We start from the raw sequence: 21,541 nt of genomic DNA on the forward strand, positions 1-21,541 counted from the left end.
TTCTTACTAGCTATTGAACCCGTTCTACGCCCGGGTGGCGAGCATTTATATTGGTATATGGTTTCCATCCTGGTATGTGCTGCTCCATCCTGCGCCCCCATCGTGTCATGTGCTGCTCCCATCCTGCGTCCCCATCCTGTCATGTGCTGCTCCCATCCTGCGCCCCCATTCTGACATGTGCTGCTCCCATCCTGCGCCCCCATTCTGACATGTGCTGCCCTATTCTGTCATGTGCTGCTCCCATCCTGCGCCCCCGTTCTGTCATGTGCTGCTCCCATCCTGCGCCCCCGTTCTGTCATGTGCTGCTCCCATCCTGCACCACCATTCTTTAATTTGCTGCTCCCATCCATATGCCCCATACGCTGCTCCATAAAGGTTTATGGCCCCCATAAAATGCTCCATAGTATATGCCCCGTACACTGCTCCATAAAGGTTGATGGCCCCCATAAGATGCTCCATAGTATATGCCCCGTACACTGCTGCATAAAGGTTTATGGCCCCCATAAGATGCTCCATAGTATATGCCCCCGTACACTGCTCCATAAAGGTTTATGGCCCCCATAAGATGCTCCATAGTATATGCCCCCGTACGCTGTTCCATAAAGGTTTATGGCCCCCATAAGATGCTCCATAGTATATGCCCCCGTACGCTGTTCCATAAATGTTTATGGCCCCCATAAGATGCTCCATGGTATATGCCCCCGTACACTGCTCCATTATGGTTTATGGCCCCATAAGATGCTCCATTATGGTTTATGGCCCCATAAGATGCTCCATTGTATATGCCCCGTATGCTGCTGCAATATATAAAAAAAAATACCATACTCACCTATGGTCGCTGGGCGCCGAGTGCTGGGCGGCCTGAGCAGGCGGGGACACCGGCGCGCTGTGGGGGTCAGGTGCCGGTATCGCCGCTAGCTCAGGCCCCCCAGCACTTACTATATTCACTTGGCCCCGTTCCACCGCTGCGCGCCGCCATCTTCCCGGTCCTCTGGCTGTGACTGGTCAGTCAGAGGGCGGCGCCGGCGCGCATTAAGCGTGTCATCGCGCCCTCTGAACTGAAGGTCACAGGCCGAGGATCGGGAGGATGGCGGCGCGCAGCGGTGGAACGGGGCCAGGTGAATATAGCTCATACTTACCCTCCTGGCGGTCCCTGCTTCTCTGTTGGAGATCGCGGTGTGCGTTCAGTGTTTACGCATACCGCGATCTCCTGGGAGCGTCACTCTGTGAGGCCCAGACTGCGCCGGAGCTTGCGCAGTCTATAAAGGCTTCGGACAGAGTGACGCTCCCAGCGTTATATTATAGATGTCCAATGTCAGAACACTTTAACGCTCACCTTGTTTTTCTTAATTATTTAAACATCATTGCTAAAAAGAGAGAAACAGAAAGAGGATGATTTTTCGGCCCAGCCTTTAGACTCTATGTTGTTTTATTGCTGTCTGCTGTATTGAAAACATGATTTGACTTAAGATTTGTTTTGGTTTTTCTACAGCGAACTGAACCTTTACTGAGCAAATCAAAAACAAATAGAAAAATATGGACAATTGCCATAGTATAAATGGCATTAAAACAAATACTGACAAAGCCAAGAACAGAACATAGCTGCTAAAGGACTGATTTTGAATGACTTCTCTACACTAATGGAAATTTAGGAGGTTTTATCTGGATTCGAAGATAATAAAGTCCAACTGAGAATAACAGATTGTGGTGATAACTGTAAACCTGCCTGTACACCCAAGACTAATATACCATAAGTTGCTAATTTCACCTTTTCTGGCTATTGATTACCCGTGTAGCTCCTTCATTGTATATACGGACACAACTACTTGTCCTTTAGCAGCTTCAACTCTGTCAAAGCCACACTCGCATGGTAGGGCCATACCTGTATTACCAATGAAGGAGATGCATTGCTTTGTTGTCCATCTGTTGTGTTGGTTGGCAGTGGTCCTTGAGGTCTTGAAGAGAGGTCATTAATATTTAAAGAAAATCTGTCACAAGGGTCATGCTGTCTGACCTGATGGCAGCCTAAAGAAGTGGCAAGCACTGATACATTTTCTTTTCTATCATGTGCGCATGCTGAGAAGTCCTTGATATTCACCATCTGTACCTCCCCCAATCAACCCACCAACGATTGATTTTTTTTCTTTACTGTACATACAGTACAGATATTTCTTTAACAAAAAAAATGAAATGAAAAACAATATGAATTGTCCATGACCAAACAGTATTATGACTTTTCTTGAAAAGGTATTCTGAGTTTTCCTTTTTCTGTTATTTAACCCCTTTACCTCCAAGGGTGGTTTGCACGTTAATGACCGGGCCAATTTTTACAATTCTGACCACTGTCTCTTTATGAGGTTATAACTCTGGAACGCTTCAATGGATCCCGGTGATTCTGACACTGTTTTCTCGTGACATATTGTACTTCATGATAGTGGTGAAATTTCTTTGATATTACCTGCATTTATTTGTGAAAAAAACATATATTTATTTTTCCAAGGGTAACAGGAGAAAATGGACCTCAAAAGTTGTTGTACAATTTGTCCTGAGTACGCTGATACCCCATATGTGGGGGTAAACCACTGTTTGGGCGCATGGCAGAGCTCGGAAGCGAAGGAGCGCCATTTGACTTTTTAATGCAAAATTGACTGGAATTGAAATGGGACACCATGTTGTGTTTGGAGAGCCCCTGATGTGCCTAAACATTGAAACCCCCCACAAGTGACATCATTTTGGAAAGTAGACCACCTAAGGAACAAAAGCTGTTCTACCCTGTATGCACACATGGATTTTTCCTCTCTGAACCCTGTTCACACAGGTTATATACAGATGATCAGGTTTTTAAATACATCAGATAGGGATTGCATACATTAGTTAGGACTGCTCTGATAAGGGTATACCGTGAAGATTGGTAGAGCAGCTTAGTATACATTTTTTGCAAAAAACGTATCAACCAAATACCCTGTTTTTTACATCTTTTACTAGCACTTGCGGATTACTGCAACATTTTTTCAAACTGAGTGTTTTTGGTTTTACTATTCTCTTTTGTGTCTTCAGGTTTCTTGGTGGTGTGTGAACATGATCATACAGACTTGTTCACTGTGCAAGTAGCCCATGTGTTCCTGTTTCCATAATTGTTCTCTTGTGTCTACAAGACTGGGGAGTTCCACCACTCCTCTTGGGCTATCTGCACAAAAGCTGTTCTACCCTGTATGCACACATGGATTTTTCCTCTCTGAACCCTGTTCACACAGGTTATATACAGATGATCAGGTTTTTAAATACATCAGATAGGGATTGCATACATTAGTTAGGACTGCTCTGATAAGGGTATACCGTGAAGATTGGTAGAGCAGCTTAGTATACATTTTTTGCAAAAAACGTATCAACCAAATACCCTGTTTTTTACATCTTTTACTAGCCCTTGGTGATTACTGCAACATTTTTTCAAACTGAGTGTTTTTGGTTTTACTATTCTCTTTTGTGTCTTCAGGTTTCTTGGTGGTGTGTGAACATGATCATACAGACTTGTTCACTGTGCAAGTAGCCCATGTGTTCCTGTTTCCATAATTGTTCTCTTGTGTCTACAAGACTGGGGAGTTCCACCACTCCTCTTGGGCTATCTGCACAAAAGCTGTTCTACCCTGTATGCACACATGGATTTTTCCTCTCTGAACCCTGTTCACACAGGTTATATACAGATGATCAGGTTTTTAAATACATCAGATAGGGATTGCATACATTAGTTAGGACTGCTCTGATAAGGGTATACCGTGAAGATTGGTAGAGCAGCTTAGTATACATTTTTTGCAAAAAACGTATCAACCAAATACCCTGTTTTTTACATCTTTTACTAGCACTTGCGGATTACTGCAACATTTTTTCAAACTGAGTGTTTTTGGTTTTACTATTCTCTTTTGTGTCTTCAGGTTTCTTGGTGGTGTGTGAACATGATCATACAGACTTGTTCACTGTGCAAGTAGCCCATGTGTTCCTGTTTCCATAATTGTTCTCTTGTGTCTACAAGACTGGGGAGTTCCACCACTCCTCTTGGGCTATCTGCACAAAAGCTGTTCTACCCTGTATGCACACATGGATTTTTCCTCTCTGAACCCTGTTCACACAGGTTATATACAGATGATCAGGTTTTTAAATACATCAGATAGGGATTGCATACATTAGTTAGGACTGCTCTGATAAGGGTATACCGTGAAGATTGGTAGAGCAGCTTAGTATACATTTTTTGCAAAAAACGTATCAACCAAATACCCTGTTTTTTACATCTTTTACTAGCCCTTGGTGATTACTGCAACATTTTTTCAAACTGAGTGTTTTTGGTTTTACTATTCTCTTTTGTGTCTTCAGGTTTCTTGGTGGTGTGTGAACATGATCATACAGACTTGTTCACTGTGCAAGTAGCCCATGTGTTCCTGTTTCCATAATTGTTCTCTTGTGTCTACAAGACTGGGGAGTTCCACCACTCCTCTTGGGCTATCTGCACAAAAGCTGTTCTACCCTGTATGCACACATGGATTTTTCCTCTCTGAACCCTGTTCACACAGGTTATATACAGATGATCAGGTTTTTAAATACATCAGATAGGGATTGCATACATTAGTTAGGACTGCTCTGATAAGGGTATACCGTGAAGATTGGTAGAGCAGCTTAGTATACATTTTTTGCAAAAAACGTATCAACCAAATACCCTGTTTTTTACATCTTTTACTAGCACTTGCGGATTACTGCAACATTTTTTCAAACTGAGTGTTTTTGGTTTTACTATTCTCTTTTGTGTCTTCAGGTTTCTTGGTGGTGTGTGAACATGATCATACAGACTTGTTCACTGTGCAAGTAGCCCATGTGTTCCTGTTTCCATAATTGTTCTCTTGTGTCTACAAGACTGGGGAGTTCCACCACTCCTCTTGGGCTATCTGCACAAAAGCTGTTCTACCCTGTATGCACACATGGATTTTTCCTCTCTGAACCCTGTTCACACAGGTTATATACAGATGATCAGGTTTTTAAATACATCAGATAGGGATTGCATACATTAGTTAGGACTGCTCTGATAAGGGTATACCGTGAAGATTGGTAGAGCAGCTTAGTATACATTTTTTGCAAAAAACGTATCAACCAAATACCCTGTTTTTTACATCTTTTACTAGCACTTGCGGATTACTGCAACATTTTTTCAAACTGAGTGTTTTTGGTTTTACTATTCTCTTTTGTGTCTTCAGGTTTCTTGGTGGTGTGTGAACATGATCATACAGACTTGTTCACTGTGCAAGTAGCCCATGTGTTCCTGTTTCCATAATTGTTCTCTTGTGTCTACAAGACTGGGGAGTTCCACCACTCCTCTTGGGCTATCTGCACAAAAGCTGTTCTACCCTGTATGCACACATGGATTTTTCCTCTCTGAACCCTGTTCACACAGGTTATATACAGATGATCAGGTTTTTAAATACATCAGATAGGGATTGCATACATTAGTTAGGACTGCTCTGATAAGGGTATACCGTGAAGATTGGTAGAGCAGCTTAGTATACATTTTTTGCAAAAAACGTATCAACCAAATACCCTGTTTTTTACATCTTTTACTAGCACTTGCGGATTACTGCAACATTTTTTCAAACTGAGTGTTTTTGGTTTTACTATTCTCTTTTGTGTCTTCAGGTTTCTTGGTGGTGTGTGAACATGATCATACAGACTTGTTCACTGTGCAAGTAGCCCATGTGTTCCTGTTTCCATAATTGTTCTCTTGTGTCTACAAGACTGGGGAGTTCCACCACTCCTCTTGGGCTATCTGCACAAAAGCTGTTCTACCCTGTATGCACACATGGATTTTTCCTCTCTGAACCTTGTTGACACAGGTTATATACAGATGATCAGGTTTTTAAATACATCAGATAGGGATTGCATACATTAGTTAGGACTGCTCTGATAAGGGTATACCGTGAAGATTGGTAGAGCAGCTTAGTATACATTTTTTGCAAAAAACGTATCAACCAAATACCCTGTTTTTTACATCTTTTACTAGCACTTGCGGATTACTGCAACATTTTTTCAAACTGAGTGTTTTTGGTTTTACTATTCTCTTTTGTGTCTTCAGGTTTCTTGGTGGTGTGTGAACATGATCATACAGACTTGTTCACTGTGCAAGTAGCCCATGTGTTCCTGTTTCCATAATTGTTCTCTTGTGTCTACAAGACTGGGGAGTTCCACCACTCCTCTTGGGCTATCTGCACAAAAGCTGTTCTACCCTGTATGCACACATGGATTTTTCCTCTCTGAACCCTGTTCACACAGGTTATATACAGATGATCAGGTTTTTAAATACATCAGATAGGGATTGCATACATTAGTTAGGACTGCTCTGATAAGGGTATACCGTGAAGATTGGTAGAGCAGCTTAGTATACATTTTTTGCAAAAAACGTATCAACCAAATACCCTGTTTTTTACATCTTTTACTAGCCCTTGCGGATTACTGCAACATTTTTTCAAACTGAGTGTTTTTGGTTTTACTATTCTCTTTTGTGTCTTCAGGTTTCTTGGTGGTGTGTGAACATGATCATACAGACTTGTTCACTGTGCAAGTAGCCCATGTGTTCCTGTTTCCATAATTGTTCTCTTGTGTCTACAAGACTGGGGAGTTCCACCACTCCTCTTGGGCTATCTGCACAAAAGCTGTTCTACCCTGTATGCACACATGGATTTTTCCTCTCTGAACCCTGTTCACACAGGTTATATACAGATGATCAGGTTTTTAAATACATCAGATAGGGATTGCATACATTAGTTAGGACTGCTCTGATAAGGGTATACCGTGAAGATTGGTAGAGCAGCTTAGTATACATTTTTTGCAAAAAACGTATCAACCAAATACCCTGTTTTTTACATCTTTTACTAGCACTTGCGGATTACTGCAACATTTTTTCAAACTGAGTGTTTTTGGTTTTACTATTCTCTTTTGTGTCTTCAGGTTTCTTGGTGGTGTGTGAACATGATCATACAGACTTGTTCACTGTGCAAGTAGCCCATGTGTTCCTGTTTCCATAATTGTTCTCTTGTGTCTACAAGACTGGGGAGTTCCACCACTCCTCTTGGGCTATCTGCACAAAAGCTGTTCTACCCTGTATGCACACATGGATTTTTCCTCTCTGAACCCTGTTCACACAGGTTATATACAGATGATCAGGTTTTTAAATACATCAGATAGGGATTGCATACATTAGTTAGGACTGCTCTGATAAGGGTATACCGTGAAGATTGGTAGAGCAGCTTAGTATACATTTTTTGCAAAAAACGTATCAACCAAATACCCTGTTTTTTACATCTTTTACTAGCACTTGCGGATTACTGCAACATTTTTTCAAACTGAGTGTTTTTGGTTTTACTATTCTCTTTTGTGTCTTCAGGTTTCTTGGTGGTGTGTGAACATGATCATACAGACTTGTTCACTGTGCAAGTAGCCCATGTGTTCCTGTTTCCATAATTGTTCTCTTGTGTCTACAAGACTGGGGAGTTCCACCACTCCTCTTGGGCTATCTGCACAAAAGCTGTTCTACCCTGTATGCACACATGGATTTTTCCTCTCTGAACCCTGTTCACACAGGTTATATACAGATGATCAGGTTTTTAAATACATCAGATAGGGATTGCATACATTAGTTAGGACTGCTCTGATAAGGGTATACCGTGAAGATTGGTAGAGCAGCTTAGTATACATTTTTTGCAAAAAACGTATCAACCAAATACCCTGTTTTTTACATCTTTTACTAGCACTTGCGGATTACTGCAACATTTTTTCAAACTGAGTGTTTTTGGTTTTACTATTCTCTTTTGTGTCTTCAGGTTTCTTGGTGGTGTGTGAACATGATCATACAGACTTGTTCACTGTGCAAGTAGCCCATGTGTTCCTGTTTCCATAATTGTTCTCTTGTGTCTACAAGACTGGGGAGTTCCACCACTCCTCTTGGGCTATCTGCACAAAAGCTGTTCTACCCTGTATGCACGCATGGATTTTTCCTCTCTGAACCCTGTTCACACAGGTTATATACAGATGATCAGGTTTTTAAATACATCAGATAGGGATTGCATACATTAGTTAGGACTGCTCTGATAAGGGTATACCGTGAAGATTGGTAGAGCAGCTTAGTATACATTTTTTGCAAAAAACGTATCAACCAAATACCCTGTTTTTTACATCTTTTACTAGCACTTGCGGATTACTGCAACATTTTTTCAAACTGAGTGTTTTTGGTTTTACTATTCTCTTTTGTGTCTTCAGGTTTCTTGGTGGTGTGTGAACATGATCATACAGACTTGTTCACTGTGCAAGTAGCCCATGTGTTCCTGTTTCCATAATTGTTCTCTTGTGTCTACAAGACTGGGGAGTTCCACCACTCCTCTTGGGCTATCTGCACAAAAGCTGTTCTACCCTGTATGCACACATGGATTTTTCCTCTCTGAACCCTGTTCACACAGGTTATATACAGATGATCAGGTTTTTAAATACATCAGATAGGGATTGCATACATTAGTTAGGACTGCTCTGATAAGGGTATACCGTGAAGATTGGTAGAGCAGCTTAGTATACATTTTTTGCAAAAAACGTATCAACCAAATACCCTGTTTTTTACATCTTTTACTAGCCCTTGGTGATTACTGCAACATTTTTTCAAACTGAGTGTTTTTGGTTTTACTATTCTCTTTTGTGTCTTCAGGTTTCTTGGTGGTGTGTGAACATGATCATACAGACTTGTTCACTGTGCAAGTAGCCCATGTGTTCCTGTTTCCATAATTGTTCTCTTGTGTCTACAAGACTGGGGAGTTCCACCACTCCTCTTGGGCTATCTGCACAAAAGCTGTTCTACCCTGTATGCACACATGGATTTTTCCTCTCTGAACCCTGTTCACACAGGTTATATACAGATGATCAGGTTTTTAAATACATCAGATAGGGATTGCATACATTAGTTAGGACTGCTCTGATAAGGGTATACCGTGAAGATTGGTAGAGCAGCTTAGTATACATTTTTTGCAAAAAACGTATCAACCAAATACCCTGTTTTTTACATCTTTTACTAGCACTTGCGGATTACTGCAACATTTTTTCAAACTGAGTGTTTTTGGTTTTACTATTCTCTTTTGTGTCTTCAGGTTTCTTGGTGGTGTGTGAACATGATCATACAGACTTGTTCACTGTGCAAGTAGCCCATGTGTTCCTGTTTCCATAATTGTTCTCTTGTGTCTACAAGACTGGGGAGTTCCACCACTCCTCTTGGGCTATCTGCACAAAAGCTGTTCTACCCTGTATGCACACATGGATTTTTCCTCTCTGAACCCTGTTCACACAGGTTATATACAGATGATCAGGTTTTTAAATACATCAGATAGGGATTGCATACATTAGTTAGGACTGCTCTGATAAGGGTATACCGTGAAGATTGGTAGAGCAGCTTAGTATACATTTTTTGCAAAAAACGTATCAACCAAATACCCTGTTTTTTACATCTTTTACTAGCACTTGCGGATTACTGCAACATTTTTTCAAACTGAGTGTTTTTGGTTTTACTATTCTCTTTTGTGTCTTCAGGTTTCTTGGTGGTGTGTGAACATGATCATACAGACTTGTTCACTGTGCAAGTAGCCCATGTGTTCCTGTTTCCATAATTGTTCTCTTGTGTCTACAAGACTGGGGAGTTCCACCACTCCTCTTGGGCTATCTGCACAAAAGCTGTTCTACCCTGTATGCACACATGGATTTTTCCTCTCTGAACCCTGTTCACACAGGTTATATACAGATGATCAGGTTTTTAAATACATCAGATAGGGATTGCATACATTAGTTAGGACTGCTCTGATAAGGGTATACCGTGAAGATTGGTAGAGCAGCTTAGTATACATTTTTTGCAAAAAACGTATCAACCAAATACCCTGTTTTTTACATCTTTTACTAGCACTTGCGGATTACTGCAACATTTTTTCAAACTGAGTGTTTTTGGTTTTACTATTCTCTTTTGTGTCTTCAGGTTTCTTGGTGGTGTGTGAACATGATCATACAGACTTGTTCACTGTGCAAGTAGCCCATGTGTTCCTGTTTCCATAATTGTTCTCTTGTGTCTACAAGACTGGGGAGTTCCACCACTCCTCTTGGGCTATCTGCACAAAAGCTGTTCTACCCTGTATGCACACATGGATTTTTCCTCTCTGAACCCTGTTCACACAGGTTATATACAGATGATCAGGTTTTTAAATACATCAGATAGGGATTGCATACATTAGTTAGGACTGCTCTGATAAGGGTATACCGTGAAGATTGGTAGAGCAGCTTAGTATACATTTTTTGCAAAAAACGTATCAACCAAATACCCTGTTTTTTACATCTTTTACTAGCACTTGCGGATTACTGCAACATTTTTTCAAACTGAGTGTTTTTGGTTTTACTATTCTCTTTTGTGTCTTCAGGTTTCTTGGTGGTGTGTGAACATGATCATACAGACTTGTTCACTGTGCAAGTAGCCCATGTGTTCCTGTTTTCATAATTGTTCTCTTGTGTCTACAAGACTGGGGAGTTCCACCACTCCTCTTGGGCTATCTGCACAAAAGCTGTTCTACCCTGTATGCACACATGGATTTTTCCTCTCTGAACCCTGTTCACACAGGTTATATACAGATGATCAGGTTTTTAAATACATCAGATAGGGATTGCATACATTAGTTAGGACTGCTCTGATAAGGGTATACCGTGAAGATTGGTAGAGCAGCTTAGTATACATTTTTTGCAAAAAACGTATCAACCAAATACCCTGTTTTTTACATCTTTTACTAGCACTTGCGGATTACTGCAACATTTTTTCAAACTGAGTGTTTTTGGTTTTACTATTCTCTTTTGTGTCTTCAGGTTTCTTGGTGGTGTGTGAACATGATCATACAGACTTGTTCACTGTGCAAGTAGCCCATGTGTTCCTGTTTCCATAATTGTTCTCTTGTGTCTACAAGACTGGGGAGTTCCACCACTCCTCTTGGGCTATCTGCACAAAAGCTGTTCTACCCTGTATGCACACATGGATTTTTCCTCTCTGAACCCTGTTCACACAGGTTATATACAGATGATCAGGTTTTTAAATACATCAGATAGGGATTGCATACATTAGTTAGGACTGCTCTGATAAGGGTATACCGTGAAGATTGGTAGAGCAGCTTAGTATACATTTTTTGCAAAAAACGTATCAACCAAATACCCTGTTTTTTACATCTTTTACTAGCACTTGCGGATTACTGCAACATTTTTTCAAACTGAGTGTTTTTGGTTTTACTATTCTCTTTTGTGTCTTCAGGTTTCTTGGTGGTGTGTGAACATGATCATACAGACTTGTTCACTGTGCAAGTAGCCCATGTGTTCCTGTTTCCATAATTGTTCTCTTGTGTCTACAAGACTGGGGAGTTCCACCACTCCTCTTGGGCTATCTGCACAAAAGCTGTTCTACCCTGTATGCACACATGGATTTTTCCTCTCTGAACCCTGTTCACACAGGTTATATACAGATGATCAGGTTTTTAAATACATCAGATAGGGATTGCATACATTAGTTAGGACTGCTCTGATAAGGGTATACCGTGAAGATTGGTAGAGCAGCTTAGTATACATTTTTTGCAAAAAACGTATCAACCAAATACCCTGTTTTTTACATCTTTTACTAGCACTTGCGGATTACTGCAACATTTTTTCAAACTGAGTGTTTTTGGTTTTACTATTCTCTTTTGTGTCTTCAGGTTTCTTGGTGGTGTGTGAACATGATCATACAGACTTGTTCACTGTGCAAGTAGCCCATGTGTTCCTGTTTCCATAATTGTTCTCTTGTGTCTACAAGACTGGGGAGTTCCACCACTCCTCTTGGGCTATCTGCACAAAAGCTGTTCTACCCTGTATGCACACATGGATTTTTCCTCTCTGAACCCTGTTGACACAGGTTATATACAGATGATCAGGTTTTTAAATACATCAGATAGGGATTGCATACATTAGTTAGGACTGCTCTGATAAGAGTATACCGTGAAGATTGGTAGAGCAGCTTAGTATACATTTTTTGCAAAAAACGTATCAACCAAATACCCTGTTTTTTACATCTTTTACTAGCACTTGCGGATTACTGCAACATTTTTTCAAACTGAGTGTTTTTGGTTTTACTATTCTCTTTTGTGTCTTCAGGTTTCTTGGTGGTGTGTGAACATGATCATACAGACTTGTTCACTGTGCAAGTAGCCCATGTGTTCCTGTTTCCATAATTGTTCTCTTGTGTCTACAAGACTGGGGAGTTCCACGACTCCTCTTGGGCTATCTGCACAAAAGCTGTTCTACCCTGTATGCACACATGGATTTTTCCTCTCTGAACCCTGTTCACACAGGTTATATACAGATGATCAGGTTTTTAAATACATCAGATAGGGATTGCATACATTAGTTAGGACTGCTCTGATAAGGGTATACCGTGAAGATTGGTAGAGCAGCTTAGTATACATTTTTTGCAAAAAACGTATCAACCAAATACCCTGTTTTTTACATCTTTTACTAGCACTTGCGGATTACTGCAACATTTTTTCAAACTGAGTGTTTTTGGTTTTACTATTCTCTTTTGTGTCTTCAGGTTTCTTGGTGGTGTGTGAACATGATCATACAGACTTGTTCACTGTGCAAGTAGCCCATGTGTTCCTGTTTCCATAATTGTTCTCTTGTGTCTACAAGACTGGGGAGTTCCACCACTCCTCTTGGGCTATCTGCACAAAAGCTGTTCTACCCTGTATGCACACATGGATTTTTCCTCTCTGAACCCTGTTGACACAGGTTATATACAGATGATCAGGTTTTTAAATACATCAGATAGGGATTGCATACATTAGTTAGGACTGCTCTGATAAGGGTATACCGTGAAGATTGGTAGAGCAGCTTAGTATACATTTTTTGCAAAAAACGTATCAACCAAATACCCTGTTTTTTACATCTTTTACTAGCACTTGCGGATTACTGCAACATTTTTTCAAACTGAGTGTTTTTGGTTTTACTATTCTCTTTTGTGTCTTCAGGTTTCTTGGTGGTGTGTGAACATGATCATACAGACTTGTTCACTGTGCAAGTAGCCCATGTGTTCCTGTTTCCATAATTGTTCTCTTGTGTCTACAAGACTGGGGAGTTCCACCACTCCTCTTGGGCTATCTGCACAAAAGCTGTTCTACCCTGTATGCACACATGGATTTTTCCTCTCTGAACCCTGATCTCACACAGGTTATATACAGATGATCAGGTTTTTAAATACATCAGATAGGGATTGCATACATTAGTTAGGACTGCTCTGATAAGGGTATACCGTGAAGATTGGTAGAGCAGCTTAGTATACATTTTTTGCAAAAAACGTATCAACCAAATACCCTGTTTTTTACATCTTTTACTAGCACTTGCGGATTACTGCAACATTTTTTCAAACTGAGTGTTTTTGGTTTTACTATTCTCTTTTGTGTCTTCAGGTTTCTTGGTGGTGTGTGAACATGATCATACAGACTTGTTCACTGTGCAAGTAGCCCATGTGTTCCTGTTTCCATAATTGTTCTCTTGTGTCTACAAGACTGGGGAGTTCCACCACTCCTCTTGGGCTATCTGCACAAAAGCTGTTCTACCCTGTATGCACACATGGATTTTTCCTCTCTGAACCCTGTTCACACAGGTTATATACAGATGATCAGGTTTTTAAATACATCAGATAGGGATTGCATACATTAGTTAGGACTGCTCTGATAAGGGTATACCGTGAAGATTGGTAGAGCAGCTTAGTATACATTTTTTGCAAAAAACGTATCAACCAAATACCCTGTTTTTTACATCTTTTACTAGCACTTGCGGATTACTGCAACATTTTTTCAAACTGAGTGTTTTTGGTTTTACTATTCTCTTTTGTGTCTTCAGGTTTCTTGGTGGTGTGTGAACATGATCATACAGACTTGTTCACTGTGCAAGTAGCCCATGTGTTCCTGTTTCCATAATTGTTCTCTTGTGTCTACAAGACTGGGGAGTTCCACCACTCCTCTTGGGCTATCTGCACAAAAGCTGTTCTACCCTGTATGCACACATGGATTTTTCCTCTCTGAACCCTGTTCACACAGGTTATATACAGATGATCAGGTTTTTAAATACATCAGATAGGGATTGCATACATTAGTTAGGACTGCTCTGATAAGGGTATACCGTGAAGATTGGTAGAGCAGCTTAGTATACATTTTTTGCAAAAAACGTATCAACCAAATACCCTGTTTTTTACATCTTTTACTAGCACTTGCGGATTACTGCAACATTTTTTCAAACTGAGTGTTTTTGGTTTTACTATTCTCTTTTGTGTCTTCAGGTTTCTTGGTGGTGTGTGAACATGATCATACAGACTTGTTCACTGTGCAAGTAGCCCATGTGTTCCTGTTTCCATAATTGTTCTCTTGTGTCTACAAGACTGGGGAGTTCCACCACTCCTCTTGGGCTATCTGCACAAAAGCTGTTCTACCCTGTATGCACACATGGATTTTTCCTCTCTGAACCCTGTTCACACAGGTTATATACAGATGATCAGGTTTTTAAATACATCAGATAGGGATTGCATACATTAGTTAGGACTGCTCTGATAAGGGTATACCGTGAAGATTGGTAGAGCAGCTTAGTATACATTTTTTGCAAAAAACGTATCAACCAAATACCCTGTTTTTTACATCTTTTACTAGCACTTGCGGATTACTGCAACATTTTTTCAAACTGAGTGTTTTTGGTTTTACTATTCTCTTTTGTGTCTTCAGGTTTCTTGGTGGTGTGTGAACATGATCATACAGACTTGTTCACTGTGCAAGTAGCCCATGTGTTCCTGTTTCCATAATTGTTCTCTTGTGTCTACAAGACTGGGGAGTTCCACCACTCCTCTTGGGCTATCTGCACAAAAGCTGTTCTACCCTGTATGCACACATGGATTTTTCCTCTCTGAACCCTGTTCACACAGGTTATATACAGATGATCAGGTTTTTAAATACATCAGATAGGGATTGCATACATTAGTTAGGACTGCTCTGATAAGGGTATACCGTGAAGATTGGTAGAGCAGCTTAGTATACATTTTTTGCAAAAAACGTATCAACCAAATACCCTGTTTTTTACATCTTTTACTAGCACTTGCGGATTACTGCAACATTTTTTCAAACTGAGTGTTTTTGGTTTTACTATTCTCTTTTGTGTCTTCAGGTTTCTTGGTGGTGTGTGAACATGATCATACAGACTTGTTCACTGTGCAAGTAGCCCATGTGTTCCTGTTTCCATAATTGTTCTCTTGTGTCTACAAGACTGGGGAGTTCCACCACTCCTCTTGGGCTATCTGCACAAAAGCTGTTCTACCCTGTATGCACACATGGATTTTTCCTCTCTGAACCCTGTTGACACAGGTTATATACAGATGATCAGGTTTTTAAATACATCAGATAGGGATTGCATACATTAGTTAGGACTGCTCTGATAAGGGTATACCGTGAAGATTGGTAGAGCAGCTTAGTATACATTTTTTGCAAAAAACGTATCAACCAAATACCCTGTTTTTTACATCTTTTACTAGCACTTGCGGATTACTGCAACATTTTTTCAAACTGAGTGTTTTTGGTTTTACTATTCTCTTTTGTGTCTTCAGGTTTCTTGGTGGTGTGTGAACATGATCATACAGACTTGTTCACTGTGCAAGTAGCCCATGTGTTCCTGTTTCCATAATTGTTCTCTTGTGTCTACAAGACTGGGGAGTTCCACCACTCCTCTTGGGCTATCTGCACAAAAGCTGTTCTACCCTGTATGCACACATGGATTTTTCCTCTCTGAACCCTGTTCACACAGGTTATATACAGATGATCAGGTTTTTAAATACATCAGATAGGGATTGCATACATTAGTTAGGACTGCTCTGATAAGGGTATACCGTGAAGATTGGTAGAGCAGCTTAGTATACATTTTTTGCAAAAAACGTATCAACCAAATACCCTGTTTTTTACATCTTTTACTAGCCCTTGCGGATTACTGCAACATTTTTTCAAACTGAGTGTTTTTGGTTTTACTATTCTCTTTTGTGTCTTCAGGTTTCTTGGTGGTGTGTGAACATGATCATACAGACTTGTTCACTGTGCAAGTAGCCCATGTGTTCCTGTTTCCATAATTGTTCTCTTGTGTCTACAAGACTGGGGAGTTCCACCACTCCTCTTGGGCTATCTGCACAAAAGCTGTTCTACCCTGTATGCACACATGGATTTTTCCTCTCTGAACCCTGTTCACACAGGTTATATACAGATGATCAGGTTTTTAAATACATCAGATAGGGATTGCATACATTAGTTAGGACTGCTCTGATAAGGGTATACCGTGAAGATTGGTAGAGCAGCTTAGTATACATTTTTTGCAAAAAACGTATCAACCAAATACCCTGTTTTTTACATCTTTTACTAGCACTTGCGGATTACTGCAACATTTTTTCAAACTGAGTGTTTTTGGTTTTACTATTCTCTTTTGTGTCTTCAGGTTTCTTGGTGGTGTGTGAACATAATCATACAGACTTGTTCACTGTGCAAGTAGCCCATGTGTTCCTGTTTCCATAATTGTTCTCTTGTGTCTACAAGACTGGGGAGTTCCACCACTCCTCTTGGGCTATCTGCACAAAAGCTGTTCTACCCTGTATGCACACATGGATTTTTCCTCTCTGAACCCTGTTCACACAGGTTATATACAGATGATCAGGTTTTTAAATACATCAGATAGGGATTGCATACATTAGTTAGGACTGCTCTGATAAGGGTATACCGTGAAGATTGGTAGAGCAGCTTAGTATACATTTTTTGCAAAAAACGTATCAACCAAATACCCTGTTTTTTACATCTTTTACTAGCACTTGCGGATTACTGCAACATTTTTTCAAACTGAGTGTTTTTGGTTTTACTATTCTCTTTTGTGTCTTCAGGTTTCTTGGTGGTGTGTGAACATGATCATACAGACTTGTTCACTGTGCAAGTAGCCCATGTGTTCCTGTTTCCATAATTGTTCTCTTGTGTCTACAAGACTGGGGAGTTCCACCACTCCTCTTGGGCTATCTGCACAAAAGCTGTTCTACCCTGTATGCACACATGGATTTTTCCTCTCTGAACCCTGTTCACACAGGTTATATACAGATGATCAGGTTTTTAAATACATCAGATAGGGATTGCATACATTAGTTAGGACTGCTCTGATAAGGGTATACCGTGAAGATTGGTAGAGCAGCTTAGTATACATTTTTTGCAAAAAACGTATCAACCAAATACCCTGTTTTTTACATCTTTTACTAGCACTTGCGGATTACTGCAACATTTTTTCAAACTGAGTGTTTTTGGTTTTACTATTCTCTTTTGTGTCTTCAGGTTTCTTGGTGGTGTGTGAACATGATCATACAGACTTGTTCACTGTGCAAGTAGCCCATGTGTTCCTGTTTCCATAATTGTTCTCTTGTGTCTACAAGACTGGGGAGTTCCACCACTCCTCTTGGGCTATCTGCACAAAAGCTGTTCTACCCTGTATGCACACATGGATTTTTCCTCTCTGAACCCTGTTCACACAGGTTATATACAGATGATCAGGTTTTTAAATACATCAGATAGGGATTGCATACATTAGTTAGGACTGCTCTGATAAGGGTATACCGTGAAGATTGGTAGAGCAGCTTAGTATACATTTTTTGCAAAAAACGTATCAACCAAATACCCTGTTTTTTACATCTTTTACTAGCACTTGCGGATTACTGCAACATTTTTTCAAACTGAGTGTTTTTGGTTTTACTATTCTCTTTTGTGTCTTCAGGTTTCTTGGTGGTGTGTGAACATGATCATACAGACTTGTTCACTGTGCAAGTAGCCCATGTGTTCCTGTTTCCATAATTGTTCTCTTGTGTCTACAAGACTGGGGAGTTCCACCACTCCTCTTGGGCTATCTGCACAAAAGCTGTTCTACCCTGTATGCACACATGGATTTTTCCTCTCTGAACCCTGTTCACACAGGTTATATACAGATGATCAGGTTTTTAAATACATCAGATAGGGATTGCATACATTAGTTAGGACTGCTCTGATAAGGGTATACCGTGAAGATTGGTAGAGCAGCTTAGTATACATTTTTTGCAAAAAACGTATCAACCAAATACCCTGTTTTTTACATCTTTTACTAGCACTTGCGGATTACTGCAACATTTTTTCAAACTGAGTGTTTTTGGTTTTACTATTCTCTTTTGTGTCTTCAGGTTTCTTGGTGGTGTGTGAACATGATCATACAGACTTGTTCACTGTGCAAGTAGCCCATGTGTTCCTGTTTCCATAATTGTTCTCTTGTGTCTACAAGACTGGGGAGTTCCACCACTCCTCTTGGGCTATCTGCACAAAAGCTGTTCTACCCTGTATGCACACATGGATTTTTCCTCTCTGAACCCTGTTGACACAGGTTATATACAGATGATCAGGTTTTTAAATACATCAGATAGGGATTGCATACATTAGTTAGGACTGCTCTGATAAGGGTATACCGTGAAGATTGGTAGAGCAGCTTAGTATACATTTTTTGCAAAAAACGTATCAACCAAATACCCTGTTTTTTACATCTTTTACTAGCACTTGCGGATTACTGCAACATTTTTTCAAACTGAGTGTTTTTGGTTTTACTATTCTCTTTTGTGTCTTCAGGTTTCTTGGTGGTGTGTGAACATGATCATACAGACTTGTTCACTGTGCAAGTAGCCCATGTGTTCCTGTTTCCATAATTGTTCTCTTGTGTCTACAAGACTGGGGAGTTCCACCACTCCTCTTGGGCTATCTGCACAAAAGCTGTTCTACCCTGTATGCACACATGGATTTTTCCTCTCTGAACCCTGTTCACACAGGTTATATACAGATGATCAGGTTTTTAAATACATCAGATAGGGATTGCATACATTAGTTAGGACTGCTCTGATAAGGGTATACCGTGAAGATTGGTAGAGCAGCTTAGTATACATTTTTTGCAAAAAACGTATCAACCAAATACCCTGTTTTTTACATCTTTTACTAGCACTTGCGGATTACTGCAACATTTTTTCAAACTGAGTGTTTTTGGTTTTACTATTCTCTTTTGTGTCTTCAGGTTTCTTGGTGGTGTGTGAACATGATCATACAGACTTGTTCACTGTGCAAGTAGCCCATGTGTTCCTGTTTCCATAATTGTTCTCTTGTGTCTACAAGACTGGGGAGTTCCACCACTCCTCTTGGGCTATCTGCACAAAAGCTGTTCTACCCTGTATGCACACATGGATTTTTCCTCTCTGAACCCTGTTCACACAGGTTATATACAGATGATCAGGTTTTTAAATACATCAGATAGGGATTGCATACATTAGTTAGGACTGCTCTGATAAGGGTATACCGTGAAGATTGGTAGAGCAGCTTAGTATACATTTTTTGCAAAAAACGTATCAACCAAATACCCTGTTTTTTACATCTTTTACTAGCACTTGCGGATTACTGCAACATTTTTTCAAACTGAGTGTTTTTGGTTTTACTATTCTCTTTTGTGTCTTCAGGTTTCTTGGTGGTGTGTGAACATGATCATACAGACTTGTTCACTGTGCAAGTAGCCCATGTGTTCCTGTTTCCATAATTGTTCTCTTGTGTCTACAAGACTGGGGAGTTCCACCACTCCTCTTGGGCTATCTGCACAAAAGCTGTTCTACCCTGTATGCACACATGGATTTTTCCTCTCTGAACCCTGTTCACACAGGTTATATACAGATGATCAGGTTTTTAAATACATCAGATAGGGATTGCATACATTAGTTAGGACTGCTCTGATAAGGGTATACCGTGAAGATTGGTAGAGCAGCTTAGTATACATTTTTTGCAAAAAACGTATCAACCAAATACCCTGTTTTTTACATCTTTTACTAGCACTTGCGGATTACTGCAACATTTTTTCAAACTGAGTGTTTTTGGTTTTACTATTCTCTTTTGTGTCTTCAGGTTTCTTGGTGGTGTGTGAACATGATCATACAGACTTGTTCACTGTGCAAGTAGCCCATGTGTTCCTGTTTCCATAATTGTTCTCTTGTGTCTACAAGACTGGGGAGTTCCACCACTCCTCTTGGGCTATCTGCACAAAAGCTGTTCTACCCTGTATGCACACATGGATTTTTCCTCTCTGAACCCTGTTCACACAGGTTATATACAGATGATCAGGTTTTTAAATACATCAGATAGGGATTGCATACATTAGTTAGGACTGCTCTGATAAGGGTATACCGTGAAGATTGGTAGAGCAGCTTAGTATACATTTTTTGCAAAAAACGTATCAACCAAATACCCTGTTTTTTACATCTTTTACTAGCACTTGCGGATTACTGCAACATTTTTTCAAACTGAGTGTTTTTGGTTTTACTATTCTCTTTTGTGTCTTCAGGTTTCTTGGTGGTGTGTGAACATGATCATACAGACTTGTTCACTGTGCAAGTAGCCCATGTGTTCCTGTTTCCATAATTGTTCTCTTGTGTCTCCAAGACTGGGGAGTTCCACCACTCCTCTTGGGCTATCTGCACAAAAGCTGTTCTACCCTGTATGCACACATGGATTTTTCCTCTCTGAACCCTGTTCACACAGGTTATATACAGATGATCAGGTTTTTAAATACATCAGATAGGGATTGCATACATTAGTTAGGACTGCTCTGATAAGGGTATACCGTGAAGATTGGTAGAGCAGCTTAGTATACATTTTTTGCAAAAAACGTATCAACCAAATACCCTGTTTTTTACATCTTTTACTAGCACTTGCGGATTACTGCAACATTTTTTCAAACTGAGTGTTTTTGGTTTTACTATTCTCTTTTGTGTCTTCAGGTTTCTTGGTGGTGTGTGAACATGATCATACAGACTTGTTCACTGTGCAAGTAGCCCATGTGTTCCTGTTTCCATAATTGTTCTCTTGTGTCTACAAGACTGGGGAGTTCCACCACTCCTCTTGGGCTATCTGCACAAAAGCTGTTCTACCCTGTATGCACACATGGATTTTTCCTCTCTGAACCCTGTTCACACAGGTTATATACAGATGATCAGGTTTTTAAATACATCAGATAGGGATTGCATACATTAGTTAGGACTGCTCTGATAAGGGTATACCGTGAAGATTGGTAGAGCAGCTTAGTATACATTTTTTGCAAAAAACGTATCAACCAAATACCCTGTTTTTTACATCTTTTACTAGCACTTGCGGATTACTGCAACATTTTTTCAAACTGAGTGTTTTTGGTTTTACTATTCTCTTTTGTGTCTTCAGGTTTCTTGGTGGTGTGTGAACATGATCATACAGACTTGTTCACTGTGCAAGTAGCCCATGTGTTCCTGTTTCCATAATTGTTCTCTTGTGTCTACAAGACTGGGGAGTTCCACCACTCCTCTTGGGCTATCTGCACAAAAGCTGTTCTACCCTGTATGCACACATGGATT

The sequence above is a fragment of the Ranitomeya imitator genome, chromosome 6 (assembly GCF_032444005.1).
Source record: "Ranitomeya imitator isolate aRanImi1 chromosome 6, aRanImi1.pri, whole genome shotgun sequence".
NCBI lineage: Eukaryota > Metazoa > Chordata > Amphibia > Anura > Dendrobatidae > Ranitomeya > Ranitomeya imitator.